The sequence below is a fragment of the Helicoverpa armigera genome, chromosome 12 (genome assembly GCF_030705265.1).
Source record: "Helicoverpa armigera isolate CAAS_96S chromosome 12, ASM3070526v1, whole genome shotgun sequence".
NCBI lineage: Eukaryota > Metazoa > Arthropoda > Insecta > Lepidoptera > Noctuidae > Helicoverpa > Helicoverpa armigera.
The window spans coordinates 9,708,254-9,723,638 of record NC_087131.1 but is presented as its reverse complement, the minus strand read 5'-3'; the positions used below and the strand labels follow the sequence as shown (position 1 = coordinate 9,723,638).

The 15,385-nt window shown below is 37.4% G+C and overlaps 1 protein-coding gene and 1 long non-coding RNA gene across 5 annotated transcripts in view; one reads left to right on the top strand and one right to left on the bottom strand.

The window, feature by feature from the left end:
* Window positions 1-15,385, bottom strand: part of LOC110383909 (uncharacterized) — a 62,980-nt gene that overhangs the window by 25,266 nt on the left and 22,329 nt on the right. The gene's annotated exons all lie outside the window — the stretch shown is intronic.
* Window positions 1-15,385, top strand: part of LOC110383903 (uncharacterized) — a 44,006-nt gene that overhangs the window by 8,608 nt on the left and 20,013 nt on the right. Inside the window, exon 1 of one of the 4 annotated variants that reach the window (XM_049838835.2) lies at window positions 12,882-13,016. The exons of 2 other annotated variants lie outside the window; for them this stretch is intronic. The gene's annotated coding sequence lies outside the window, so the exon portion shown is untranslated. Of the gene's footprint in view, window positions 1-12,881; window positions 13,017-15,231; window positions 15,383-15,385 lie in introns of those variants that run through there. One more of the 4 variants, XM_021344861.3, reaches the window with a different exon arrangement.

Sequence of the window (15,385 nt, the reverse complement as noted above, 5' to 3'; positions counted from 1 at the left end):
CATGTACTATGGGCCATTAACGTTTCTGACTGTAGTTACATTGTATTTGTTAAGATGGGAAGTAGGTGCAATAAACTGCATCCGTAAATATTATATGTATTCGGGACTGAGTGTGTACGCACCTACGTAGATTAAATAAACGTATTGCGAGGTAAACATGCCAGCGTTTGACCCAATTTTTAACCAAATTTTGTAAATAGAAGGTTATCGGCTTGACCTGCATTCTATGTTATTCTCAGCTCCTTTGCTACTGCCAACGTGTATGGTTTTCGTATTAATTTATAATACTAGCTTCCGCCAGCAGCTTCACTCTTATCCCGTTGGATCTTTTTCACGCACCGGGTTAATAAGTAGCCTACAATAGCCTTCCTCTTTACATGGGCCGTCTAACACTGAAATAATATTCCAAATCGCCCATCTGTTTCCCAGGTTACCGCGTTCAATCAAGCAAGCAGACATACAAACTCTTAAGCTTAAAAAGTTTAGTATAATGTTACCCATCTGAATTTCATATAAGAATCTGTTTACCTAATACAAACATAAGCGTATTATGTGTTTTAGTTTAGCATAGCGGTTTTGCATAGTTAACACATACACTGAAGCTCGTTTACCTACATGTTGAGAGTACAGGAATTTTAAACTAGAATCCAATTTAAGATTTTAACGGAGCTTGTGGCCATAAAAATAAGTTACCGATTTTATCTTTCTATTTATTGTCATTGTTAACACGATTGACATTAGAAGTGATACACTCAAGCACCTGTATGTCTTTAATTAGTGCATCCTCTTCTATTGTTATATTTATTTCTATTGTTCAACCATTGTTATTTCCAATAAAGTTATGTTATTTGCGGATACGAAACGTTTGTTTATTACGGAATCTTTTGACATTACCTGTAAGCTGATAGAGACTTGAATACACCGGCAAAGTGAGTTTTTAGACCCGTCCTTTATGGCAAGCTATTTAAAGAAAACGTGAAAGTAGGATAAGACGCCACAGAATGATACTAACAATCAGATATGACATTTTATCTTCTAGATAGGGATTGAATCCGTAGATAGTGGGACAATTCTATATTCGTGGTCTCGTGGAGGCAATAACATTATTATAACTAAAATGTGGAAACTTAAATACCTACTATAAATGCTGATAGAGATCTAAGTATAGAAAAATATTCGAAGCCAAAATCTGTACCTACACATCTGTCTGGCTCTTTATAAATCGAATTATAAAAGAGTACGCAAGGACCCGAACGTTTTTTATAGCAGTTTAAAATTGAGTTATTTATGTAAATCACCTTGACATTTTTGTAAAGGCAGGGCGGTAAAGGGTATTAAGCGGCTGAAATTCTCCCTCTGTCTATCTATTCATCCTTAAATAATGAACTTGACCCAGTAGGTCGGGTGGCGGGCTCAATGCTCACTTGTCTCGCCCGGACGACCTTCGAAAAAGTTTTTGTTACATTTGTACGATTTGTTCCCAACAACCCCAACTAATCCGAAGCTGTACGATTTTGGTAACTTATCGTTGGTCTTTGTCAGAAGTTGGGCTCTTTGGTTCTCGAACTGCGCAAAAATCTTTTCAAGTAATGGACGTGTTAGAGAATCAGGAATATTTTCTTTATTGAATCTTTAACTGACATTGATGTTTATAGTTAGTTTTTTGACTACCTGCTCAACAATCATTACAGGTACTTAGCAAGGGCAGAGTGGCACTAGGTCATCACGGCCCTGTAGAGCCCGTGTCGTGAATATCAATCAATTTACTTCAGCAATATTTAAATCGTAAATCGGTAACGAACGCCAATATACAATGAACTACGTCACTAGTCAGTGAAATAATAATTCATAAGGTGACTGAACTGAATGAATAATTCAGAATGTTATCGAAAAAATAAAATTAATTTCCATGAACAATTTATAAACTCGTAACTCATTATTTTCGTAGAAAAGTCCGTTTGGGTTTCACAAAATTCATCAAATCAGAAAATACGGAAAATGCTTTTACGAGTTTAATGATCTAGAAGGGTTTCTAGGTCTAGCAAAAAAGTGTCCGCTACATCGAATTTGATTCGCATTGCAGCGACACAATGAAGTTACGGTGTCGTGGTGTCGCGGCTCGCGCCCGGGGCTCGGGGGCCGGGGGCGCAGGTCAATGACGCCCCGCGTCTGGGGCCCACAGCCCCCGCCCGGCCTCCGCACCCCCCAGCCCGCCTGAACCAGTTCTACATGTAGCTTACCGTCATCTCTATCTAGTTTACACCGAGTGCCTACTTGCTTACCTGCCGAACATTCTCCTTAGCTTTCATTCTGCGATTGTAAAAACTATCGATGAGAGAGGTTCACTTCTCGTTATATGGGTCAACGCAGAACAATGTCAACTCTTTACAAACTTCGAAGTAAAACCACTACTTTTGCTTCACTTTTGAACTATCAGGTTTCTCTTTTCTAATTTTGAATTTAAACAGTTTTGTTTTTTGTTTTCCTTACTTTTACGAAAAAAGTGGCAATAATTACGGTGATATATTCTGGGCAAACCAGCACCAAAAGGTGAGATCAGCAATTCCTACGTAAAATATCCCCAGGCGTGCAAAGCTACCATATGCATTTCGTCCATGTGTTGTGGTAGTTCCAGCACATGGGCATACACCCGATGATGCACACGTGACGCGTATAGTCATCTTGACAATGACATTTATAAAACAAGCAAGTCAAATTGAACAGTGACATCAGTCACGAGTCACGACTCCTATTTGCATCTCCTGCACAAAAAATAAGATTAATATTTTGATCAATTTAAAGAACGATCGTGTGTGACCAATACAGATAGTACAAAAACTAATAAATGATGAACAGTTTGTGGTGGTGAGCGAGGTGACGATGACGGTGTAGTCAAAAGGAGTCGCGGCGCGGCTGGCGATGTCGCAACAATCGCTTTCGCAAATGGTTTCGTAACACCGAATGCCGAAAATAGTCGAAAGTTACTTCATGTTTTTTATCCTCACGCACGTCTCGCTTTCCGGTCGTTCAGAAAAAAATATATTTCATGGTTTTTAGGTCTATTCGATGGTTTCAATATCGTAGTTAATTTGAGTAACAGAAAAGGATCTTCGTAGTATTAAAATATGGCCATACCATATCTGATATACAAATGCGGTAGCTCTTACTTCTATTCTAACTTGAGACTTTTTGTCTAAAGAGGTCTTAAACTAGGTCCGATCCATTCTTGCGTGTATTGCGAATTGCTGTGTTACGCATGAACACCGAAAAAAAAGTCGTGCGTTCTCGAACAAAAATATCTTCAAATTAGGACATCTTTATATTTATCTTAATATCTTTATAACCACTTAAGAATTTTGTTCAATGATCGTGATATGTGATTAATCTGAAGCGTTCAAGATTTTTTTCACTATTCTGAAACTTAAGTCGTCCATCAATCATTTGCGCGTTGCTGCTTCGCCGATCAGTATCTTAAAGACTAGATATGATTCTTAGCTTCAAAATAGCAACATTATTAAAGAAAAAATACACCCACAACGTGCCTCATAGAGTCACGAACACATCAGTACATCTTCTTATTGTAAAACAATCCGGCAATATTCTCAAAAGAACACTTCTAGACAACCTTGAAAATGCAAACAAAAATATGAAAGATACCATTGTAGGTAATGAATTATTGAACTTGCAAGTTAATTAATACATTTGCGGAGATATTACAAACAAAGTTCAAGGTCCGTCGCCGGTCGCTATTTGCGTTTGAGATCATGAAACAACAACACTTGGCTTCTAGTACTGAGCAAATTGATCGTTTCAATCTACCAGGAAGGGAAAAGTGATATGAATACGTCAATTTTCTGTAGCGGGAGTTAACAACGGTATCCTGCATTTCCAATCGCTGCCACTGGTAATGACGTACGCTCAGTGGCTTGCGTAACTACCGCTTCGTGCTGTCAACTTGTCTTTTTATAGCAAATTGTACATTGAGTTAAATACAACTAAGATGATGATGTTTTAAATAATACTGAATAGCGTGAAATACTGAAAACTGCTAAACTTGATAAAACTCACGTTTAAGATAAAGCTGTAATAATCTCTAGTATGAAGAATGCGTTGAATACATAAATCAAAACAATAACATAGCTGTTCTATACTTATTTAACAGTGGCTGTTACTTACCAACGAGGACCCGGGGGAACTACTTCCCACAAATTGTAAAAAAATAGAGCCAATGTATTATTGTAATCAGTCCAGTATTTTATTTTTCTTTTAAACAGGATAATACTTTAGAGATTGGTCCTGATTCAGACTAAGTCTAGGTACTTCTGCATTCAACTTTTTCGTATGATTTAAAGACAGCTAGATATTAACTATTGGCAAAACAGAAATCATTGAAATCTTTACCTGCGTGCTGCGAAGGTCGTCTTGTAGTCGTAAAGTGGGTGTTTGTAACATAAAAAGTGATTGAGGAGTTAGTACAGTGGTCTATTCATCGGATTGATTACTACCAATAAAATATGTTGATAAACAAACGTACATTGTGTACGTTAAAGAAAAGCAAATTACGTAACCCTTTAATCATCCTCAATCTCCCGCGTCATTGTGGTGTTCCACAATTTTCAGACGAAATCGTATAATGCTTAATGCGGTACTAAGCAATTTTATTGAAATAGCTTTAATCCTACTGCAAAAAGGATAAGTTATTTGAGTATTTACGAGGAGCAAATAATTTGCTAATAATCAATCAAAACCTATGTTTACATATCGTACCCCCAAGCCCCAATCAAACAATGTGACATCGAGCGTACCTGTCCTCACACCTGTAAATAAGGAGATTTCTTGAAGGGTCATCACACCAGCTGCTGACACTTGTCTCCAAATAAAATACGAGTACATACCACTCAAAACGTCCCCAACGGAAAACAATATTAAACAAAGATCGATCAGTTCATTACAATCACTTGTGTCTCGTTAACGACTTTAAATTCCAAACATTTGTCATCTCTCCATGACTTTACAAAACTTCTCTTTGATTAAATTGAAGGAACGATAAAGTAAATCCGCATTTAAAAAATATTTTCATGTTTTAGACTACGGCAGGGAAATGCAGTGCGCATTGTTGGCTCAAAGCCAAGGTCAACATTATTTTAATGTTTTTAAGACCTGTATCGGATATTGATTTGGTTGTCTTAGCTGCTTTGTAGAGAAAATATGTAGACAACGGGCATTCTTTGTCATTAACTTTACTAATTTATTTAGGGACCTGTTTAGTGTTTTTACGTATATGAATATGTATTTGTATTGATGACAAACACGATATTAATAAGAACACGGTGCCGATGGACGAGCGCAACTCGGCTGTGTACACACGGATGTGGCCGAGGGGGTCAACGGTTTTCCTTGGTGGGGTGTTCACCTTCCACGACCTCATTCGCTGCGTATTGTACTACACGATTAGTTAAATTGAAGTATTCTGCACTGTAATCACAACTCAATTACTTTTATAATGTGCTAAAATTAAAGTTCCTATCACAGATTAAATGGTCGCGCCAGATGTTTTACTTTTGCACATTGTGTGTAGGTGTTTACTAACTATTCATAGCCACACAATGACTATTGTTTGTAGTGATTAAATAGATAGATGCGTATCTACGTTTTCTTTGCATGTCTCGAAAATCAGAAAGCCGATAACTTTGTGTTTGGATCTATCATCAAGCACGGCTAAATAGCATGTTGTTGTTGTGCTAGCTAGTTATAATAACTGTGCGTACGTATTAATTTACGACACCAGCATGAATCTCAAGCCAGTCATTACCTACATACATGATGTCGTGGCCGGAGAGTTCCCGTTCAAGTATTTACACGAGAAAATTGGCTTTTTGGTCACGGTGACCTGCGCCGCGACTCCCGCTAAACAAACTCTGCCACGTGTGCCGCAGCCCCGGCTCTACTACACCTGTGTAGTAAATATCGTGCCGTCATTGTTTGCCCTTCTTCTTGCCCCTCGAACATAATGTTTCAATTAAACCGTATTATTGTACTGTTACCATAGGGAATGCTGACTACACATGTGCAAACTTTTTCTTAGAAAGAGCCAAGATATAATTTGTAGAACACCACTGTGTATAATAATAAAGTTGTTGATATTGCCCGGTGTAGGAAACAGAAGTAATTAAACATTTTCGGACTACTAGCGTCATTACCATTTATAAATAGTAGCTATCCAATTAGGTACGCCTGACATAAATTCGATATTTAAATGCTGTAAACAATCGTTTACATAAAACCTACCACCACCTTCACAGTTTGTTGACATTTTGTGACCCCGACAATTTAATTTATTTTCAAGAAAGACAAGTTTCTGCACTTTTTGCAAATCGAATCGAGCACCTTGAGTTACCGATTCCGCCAGTAAAAGGTCACTGAATGACAGAAAATATGGTTTGTTTTTCTGTCGCGTCGTAATCAAAAACAGACAGGCAGGTAATTGGCAAGCTAATGTACGATAAGAGCTCGGTCTTGATACATGCAAAGTTCACTACACTGTGAATGTATTTAATCGCTAATGGAAATTGATAAGTGATTTAGATGCGAACACAAAGTCGGTAAGGAAGCATGTTTAAAATATTCAAGTGAATCGAGTAGCGAGCAGGCGAGTGGCGCGCGGCGTGCCGTGCTCGCAACCTTGCGGCGCGCGGCGCAGGTCAGATTTTTCGAAGGTCGATGACTCGCCGCCTGTAATCGCTGCGAGTTATTATTATTTGTTAACCAACCCCGGGACTACGAATAGTGCTTCGTATCGGCGCACGAATCGATGCGTGCAACAGGACAGTCCCCTTTCGATAATCTTGTATGGGTTCATTTGTCATCTCCCCTAACCTGTTCGTTTATGTATCGTTGTGGCGATAACAATTAAGTTAGTCAGTTATTATTGCTAAGTTTGCAATACTTTAAGAGTCACAGTTTAAAAAATTGCGAAACATTTAGTTTTTGCTGTTTTTATTGAACGTTGGCATTTTGCAGCATTCTGCTAAAAATGTAATCTGTGTACAGAGTCACGTGTTACTAATAAATTCACAAATACCGAATGATGGTGAACACAATACACATTGTCGGCGACACAAAATTTACCGCGACATTGTTGTGAGTCGGCCTTCGGATTGCGCAACATCTGTGCCCAAACGTTACAGACCTACACAAAAAATAAAATTAATAGCTTTGAGAACGATTTCAGAATGGGGATGATGTGGTCCGCATTCTAAGATATTAAGTTAGTGGGGGAGGTGGTGGACGATGACAAAGCTTTATTAGAAGAAACACCTGTCGCTAATAATGAGTGATAAGAATGTGGGTGAATGAAAAATAATAAACATTGTCAGTAAGTACTGCTATGAAATAAAGAGTAAGGTAGAGTTCAGGAATTATTGTTTTGAAGGGGATGGGGAAGAATGAAAGACAAAGCTAATAGCGGGGTAAGGAGAGACCAAATTGGAGACTGACCACATGCTAGGTATATGAGTTCACGATATCGATACTATGGTGTATATGGTATACTTAAATTCATACACGAGCCCTAGCGTGACGTGACGCATTCAACGATTTGCAGTTCGCGTGGCGGGAAAGCCGCAATTTTCCTTAGTTTTTCTACACTTATATTTAGAGCGATAGCCTTCAGGGATCAGTAGACTGAGTAGTATGAACCTGCCTTTATCCTAACGCCCCCGCTACATTGTGAACTTGATGTGGGCGAACTATTGTAACTCGGCGAGTCGACTTTATTGATTGTTTGTTGATGTTAAATTGAGAAATACGGATTCATTGCAATTTGCGTCGGTTGAACTTCAAACAACGGAGGAAACTGTCCGTGCAACATTGCAGTCACTATCAATATTTTGTTTAAAAATATGACACTGTTTTGAATAAGAAAGATAAATAATAAATAAAATTATAATCTTTACAAATGTGACGTGTGATGTAACCCGAGTTTTTATTCGATCTAAAGTAAATCACAGGAGATAATACAAAAGGGCAATATATTGTAAAGTTTTTTGTTGCAATAACAAAAAATGCTGACATCCCTTCCCTAGACCTGTGTAAACGAGAAGTCAAACTACCTGCTGTGGAGATCACGAATAATATAGTTAATGGGGGACCCTTTCCAACTTGCGTTGTAGATATTTTACAACAAAAAATATTCAGAAAAAAAACAATGTCTCGACTCGTTGTCGTTGACTACGGAACGTCAACGGTCTGCAGGTTAGTTTGAAATATCTCCTATAAGAATTCTATATGTTTCCGACTTAGCAACGAATTCACAGAAATTCTTTTAGGTAATTATAAACGTTGTATATTTAGACCATTTAAGCAAAAGCTATTGTTTCAAACTTTTGATGACATTACTTAGGTGTATTATGAAGTTAACCCGTCTCAAAACAGTCCCAAGCGTTACGTAGCTGACTACAAACTTTTGCTATCCTTGTATCTAATCGCGAAACAAAAGAAAAATTTGAAAGGGTCTCTCTTTTCGTTCTGTTAATTTTCTGTCATCTTCCTTACAATTTTAATTATTATTTATTTTATTTTATTTATTTATTCCTTTATTTCAGGCAACTAGGGCCGAACATACCTATCTGTATGGAGTTTTGTATAGTCAGTCATTACACAATATATTTCTTTATATATCTAGACATCTTTTTATCCAAATATGCATTGGTAAGATCATCAACGTTAATCGTTGCTAGGCGACGTAGCCATGAGCGCAATTTGTATGAATTCGCAATGAAAACGATAATCGACTGGAAGTCTAGCTGAAGGTTGAATCCGAAGGTCAGCCAATTGAATGGTGCGGAAGCGGGATCCGAGCGAAACGCACGTTTGTCTACGAATACCTTTATCTTTTTAACTACAGCATTTATTTAATAAGCATTTTAAAAGAAAAACTTTTGTCCCTCTACATATAATTTTTGATGCGCTCTGTGAAATATGCGCGTCACGTACAGCAATAAAGTTCTAAATTCAAATTGTTATAAATATGAATTTTATTTTATTTTAATCTTATAATATAAAAATGAATCGCAAAATGTGTTGGTAAGAGCATAACTCAACAACGCCTGGACCAATTTGGCTAATTCTGTTTTTGTTGTGTTTGTTATTGTCAGGAGAAGGTTCTTATGAAAAAAAAATAGGGTCAAGTAGAGAAGTCAGTTGACGGGAGCGAAGCCGCGGCCAAAAGCTAGTTTATTATATTAAGCTCAAGTTTTTCATATTTGTATTATGTTATAAGTATAAGTACATATGTATAATTTGGTAGATAAAATAATAGTGAGTAGTTTCTTATTAACATAACGAATCTATCTTAATTGCTTTATCAATCATTCTTATTTGTATCTAAAACTTTTTGAAATTCAGTCTAATGATAAGAAGGCGGATGAGTAATTATTCTTCATAATATTTCCAATACCAAAGCTACCTATAACAATTTCTGAGAATTTAAGTACATACATAATCGCGATAAATACCTGGCTATTTTCTCCATGAACACTTAACCGTAACTTCAATATCAAATGAAAATTACTATAAATAAATCTGTTTGACTATAATAATAAGTAGAGTCATTAAACAATATAATATTTCACACAGATCTTCAATTCAATTTGACACTAACATAAATAATTTATTGGTCATGGTAATATTAGCGCATTCATTTATTTTTCTTTTTTTAACTGGTCATTGACACGACGTTTTATTATTATGATTGTTAGCGTCCAGCAGGTAGGTATGTAATTACAAACCAGCGATTGTTCATTACGTAACCATAATTCAAACGTAGCTAGAATTAATTGATATTCACACCATTTTTACCTCGTAATCGCCTCAAATTTCAATTATTATACCTGTTTGCAAAATATTGTGTCATTCATAATTTATTTACAATGTAGAAAAAAAGCGTTCGCAAAAGGTTTTGTGAGTAAAACTTCGTGGAAAATCAAATTAGCGAATATAAAATTCCACGTAGCAATTACTTACTACTTCGATGAAGTTTTTCTGGCTCAATAGATACCTAGGATTTAAATGAAATAAATCCTCTTTGCACTGCAGAATTTTACGAGCTACGAGAGATTCCTACGCTTTAATTTATGCAATCGGATTTTAAGCCGGAATTCTACGAATTTTATAATGAATTCATGTCGAATGTTAGGTTCATAAAGTAGTTCAAAGTAATGAAATATAGGTGAGATACCTTATTATTTTCAGTTGGTCGTATGCCATTCCGGACCGGATGAAAATAAATTGCAACTTGTCTTTATTTTCAGGGCTTGTTTAATATTATTGAGTATGTATTTTTACATAGCATAATGATGTAAGAACCAATTAATAAATCTATAATTTAATATTGTACAACGTCTAATTACCATAAGTAATTCACCCTCCATTGTTTACCGGTACTATTGAATAGATAATATCAAAATAGGTTCTACTAACGGAAACTGAACAAGGTTTGGTTTGAACGTTAAAATGTAAATGTTATACTTTTGTTATTATGCACATATTCAGCATAATTCCTCTCCACATTTACCTAAGTGTGTATTGTGTTCATACCAGACTGCAAGTCCTATGAACTTTTACATTTTTCGCAGCTTATAGGTAGTACATAAAAGTATGAACTTATTTTCTTGTAGTTTGAAACTATCTGAACTATGGCCCTTGGTATTTTTGCTGTAAGGTAAATTCGATGTCTAATCTACATTCAAATAACCAAAAAGTTTGTCATCGAATGTTGCAAAAACTGTTTGCTTAAAACGTGGTGTTTCGTTTTCATTGCGACAGTTACAAAAAAAACCTAGCCTGTCACTTGTCGTAGGGGAATGCAGCGAGCGAAAAAGCGCAAAATCGCTGACCTAGTGACCCAATTGTGGTGTCCATGAGCGAAGCAAGGTCAGCCCGCGCTCTTGTTCGCTTATAATCACTTTTATACCGAGCACTAAACTTGATCGCCTACTTACCTACATTATTTAAAGTCCAGTAGATGTGGATTTCTGGGACAGGTCACATTACATATTTGGTCCAGCTTATGTTTGTAAAGCAATCAAAGTTTAATTGTTTATTTGAACAGGATATAGGAAATGAGAGCAATTGACCATTTATGACGATTTATGTAAAGAAAATAGGACTTTCTCAGCTTTCTTGTACTTTAAACTTCAAAATTATAGAAAGATCGCTACAAAGTCCACAGGCAATCTAATCGCTGGATCGAACTTTGAACTAACGAACAGGCGGACGATGCGACGACGCACGGATATCGATGAAAGACCTTCAAAATCTCTCCAATCTTTCAATGTCAAGCAATGTGTTCGGCAAATAAACATCATTGTCTATTCTGTCTCTTATCTAAACATCATTCAGTTTTCAAATAATAATTACTTATTCTTAAATACAGTTAGGGACACGGGCAACTCCTTATTATCGTGACACCTAATCACCAATATTTAGGCCGTCACTTCAAACACATAAATATTCGTTACTATTTAGATAATGTAAATAGCAAATGAATACAGTAACTTGATAAGGAAGTGTCATTGAACGTTATTTACTTAAAGATAATACTCGTTTATTATCTTCATACTAATGTTGATTAAGTGTAGGCGACTGCGGCTCTAATGGCTTGCCCATGTCGTACATATTAAACATTATTGATGTCTGGTGAAGTTTCTTTTGTTTTAGCTTTGCACAGTAGAAAGATAAAGAGAGAAGAGAAGGAATAATCAATCTGGGATAGTCATCGTTTGGTTTAAGTACTTAGATCGTTTAAAGATACAACCAATTTCGGGCTCAAAGTGCAATTGCTGATGCAATGATAAAAACTGCACACGCCTCCCACTTCTTTCTTCCAGTTTATGAAACAAAACTATCTGTTTGTACTTTTGTAGGCGTAAATAAAAAAAGTAAATCAAACCCACAAGATAACGATAGAAGCTGCTTACGTAGATCGACCGTGTTTGTAAACTGCTCAGTGACCTTTAAACCGAAACATTTATCCCACGCGTGTCTACACCGTGTCATATCACTACGATTAAGTAATTAATTACTTAACCCACATCTACAAACGCCTGCAGCATCTGTCAAAAAGCGATATTCCTAATGACGCAGCGATGAGACGTCATGCTAAAGTTTGGACTCACGTGTAACTCTCTCGTGACACCTCGTTGTAAAATCACGGCCTTAATTTATAAGTTTGTATGCAGCCTGACCCGTGTAACGTAACATCGCGTACCGTAGCGGCCTGACGAGAAAAAACCGTTCCGAATAACGGAAAACGAATACCTCCGCACACTACCACTTCATTGCTAGTTTCTCCAAAATTTCCCTTCTTAGAACTCTATACGCGTCTTAAGCTAGTACTTTTTCTGCGCTTGCATTTTTTTTAGACTAAAGACTTGGAAACCACAAGTACCTATGCACCTTCAAATGGTGTAGTAAATGAAATGAGACGCAATTCCAATATTAGATAGGCGTGTAAATTATGCAATTTTTACGATTATCTAGTTTTTTAGAGTTCAGCAAAAAAAAATATTCAATTAGCTTAGGTTCTACCTAGTATTTTGTGGTAAAGCTTCTTCAGCATGTGACAAAAAATTTACGTGTCATCGTGCAAATATTTACTGTTCATACGTGGCCTGCACATCAGTTGCGCAATCTGGTCGAAATAAGTGAAATTTTGTTGCTAACCGTAACTATGATATGACGAACTTTAAATTCGACCTCGTTACGCAAAATGAGGTAACGATATCCCGCTAAAGCCTCGACTCGGTGGCTCGCCGAAACTCGACGGCTACTTGGAAAGTATTCGCTTGGAAACGGTCACTTTCTCTAGAACAGGTCCCAGTCTCGATCCAACCGCGGTGGTACGTGCTCACACGCATCGCTACAACTCTACCGACAGTGCAAATAAGCTTTAAAATTGTGAAATACGTGATATGCAGCTGACCGGTTGCTCACAATGTTAACGTGCTGAGCCTGAGGTAAATTGTGTGCGTGTGCTTAACCATATAAGCATTATTGACCTTGGTGGTTTTGCAATAAGATGACGATTTAGCAATACATTTAGCGGATCGAATCGTACATTTTTACATTGCCAAACTTGTGAAAACAGGACAGTTCATCGCGTGAGTGTCCATGGTTATTGGCTCAGCAAAGGTGTTCGCTTGGCATATTGCTAGGTCCCGTTAGAAAAAGAAAATATGTTTGTCTACTTCGGAAGACGAAAGCATTATGTATAATGCTTTTAACGTTATTTCGCCTTTATGATGAAAAGGAACAAGCACTATTAGAACTAAAAGACCATGGAACATAGACTATTTGTGCCCACTGATGAAAATCGGCGATGCTTCTAGCTATGTTATTTGAGGTCTAATTCGGTTTGGAATTCAATCGTGACATTGCCGATAACATTAATTGAAATAACTAGATATAATATAGCACAATACACAGTGAAAGGTTTGTAAATTTTGCCACGAGTTAAATTGCTGCCATTAAAAATAAATAAACTGGTAAGGCAATGACTTGGCATAGGAATAAAAAAATGCGTTCGTCGTGCGAGACAGAGAGAGCTGTAGAACCAAACAAGTGCGTTACCCCCACGAAGATTATCCGCGTATTTATTTTTATTTATCTGTGGTACGAGCGCGACGTGCGTAGCCGTTCGAGCATTGCCTATAGATAAGTCACCATGTAGAGCCATGTTCATGTCAATTTAACTAAATTGAGTTGATTCGTCTTTAATATCTAGTTGGTTCTTACTGCAAGTTTCGTCTAATTTAGCGTAACAGAATGTAAATTCTTTAGTTATCGTCTCCAAAATCTGCCAACCAAAACATATCAAACCGGCGTGCCGTAATAGACTTTTAGCACTAAGTACGAGTGTCTGATGTTGCGCCTTCATCAGAGGCAGATTTTTACTCATCATATTTGGCAACTTTGCAAATGCAGTGGTTATTTTTGTTAGATTTAGAACTTTCAGGATTTAATAAAAAAATGTGTGGAAAGTACACGATTGTCAGTCCACACCACCTAAACATGGATAAGTCCATGGTAAATAAACCCTTCATCTGGTCTACTTATGTAATATCAGTGGAAATTAAGTTTAGGAGATACTTCTATACTATTTCACTTATCAGCAATGAAACGAGTTAGTGGCTGGCCTTCACTGCTTATCGTGGTTAGAATAGGTTTGTAATTAGTTTGTAAAATTAGCCGAACCGGTTAGTTAGCCTTTATTTAGTCGTGTTACCTTCATAACGCCTCATTCATAGGTATTTTTAAATAATACGGAATCGCCTAAAATGCTTCATTCGCAGGTATAATTGACACTTTCGCACCAAAAAAAATATATTTCCGAATTTCTAAAGCATCAAGTGATGCGAAAGTCTCTCTATGTTTATCGAAGCGAAGTCATGTTTAGCTGAAAGGTATCCCCCGTAGTACGCCATAAGCCGATTAGCGTCGATCGACAGCAGTCAAATCGTGCCTACCAATCGGACATCATTCTTCAGTCGATCTTAATTTTATAGAGGAGATAGGGATCTACGAATCAGTCCGTAAGTGACGCGGACTTTCAGCTGTCGGTGTCGCCGACCTTTGCGTAACGTTGGAGATGAGCTGCATGCACATATCAGACCGACTAAAGCCGATCCTACGGCGAACTCTTACGATTTAAGTTTCTTATAAGGAACTGTTTCCATAGCCCTTAACTTTAGCTTTATCAGCCACTATCAGCAGTTATCTCATTGAAGTCAAATCTTCATGATTGTGACCAGCGATAAGTTTTGGATAAGAAGTGATATCTCTTTCGAACAAATCCAAATATTTAATAGCTCTTCTTACAGTAATTCGACAGCCATTGTTATTGCCTGTAGCAACTACGCGATGACCTTTACGCTCAGTCGCCTGACCATGAGAAATTCTGAAGGTTGCGTAGACTTCTCGGATGACCGCTTTGCAAGATTTATCTCTTGGTATAACTTTAACATCTTAAGAACTGAGGTAAAAAAACTTCTGAAGCTGTGAAATAAAGAAACTATCGTATCAGTTCGAAACCATAAGTATAGTGTCGCAGTGCACAAAACAGCCTACAATCTTCTGTCTGACATTGCTGCTGTGTGTGTGTCAAGCCAATAGGTCGACCAACCAGTCGACCAGACGCTCTCCCTCCCTCGCTTTGTCCTCCGTCTGCCTGTTCTCCCCTCCCCCGGCGCCCCTCCTTCCATTGCGCCAGCCAGCCAGTCAGCGTTTGGTCGGCAGACAGACTGCACGTTCCGCGCCTCCGCTACTACAGACTTCTTTACGTCATAGTTAATTTTGTGCTCATTTTAAAACTCATACCAATCTAGTA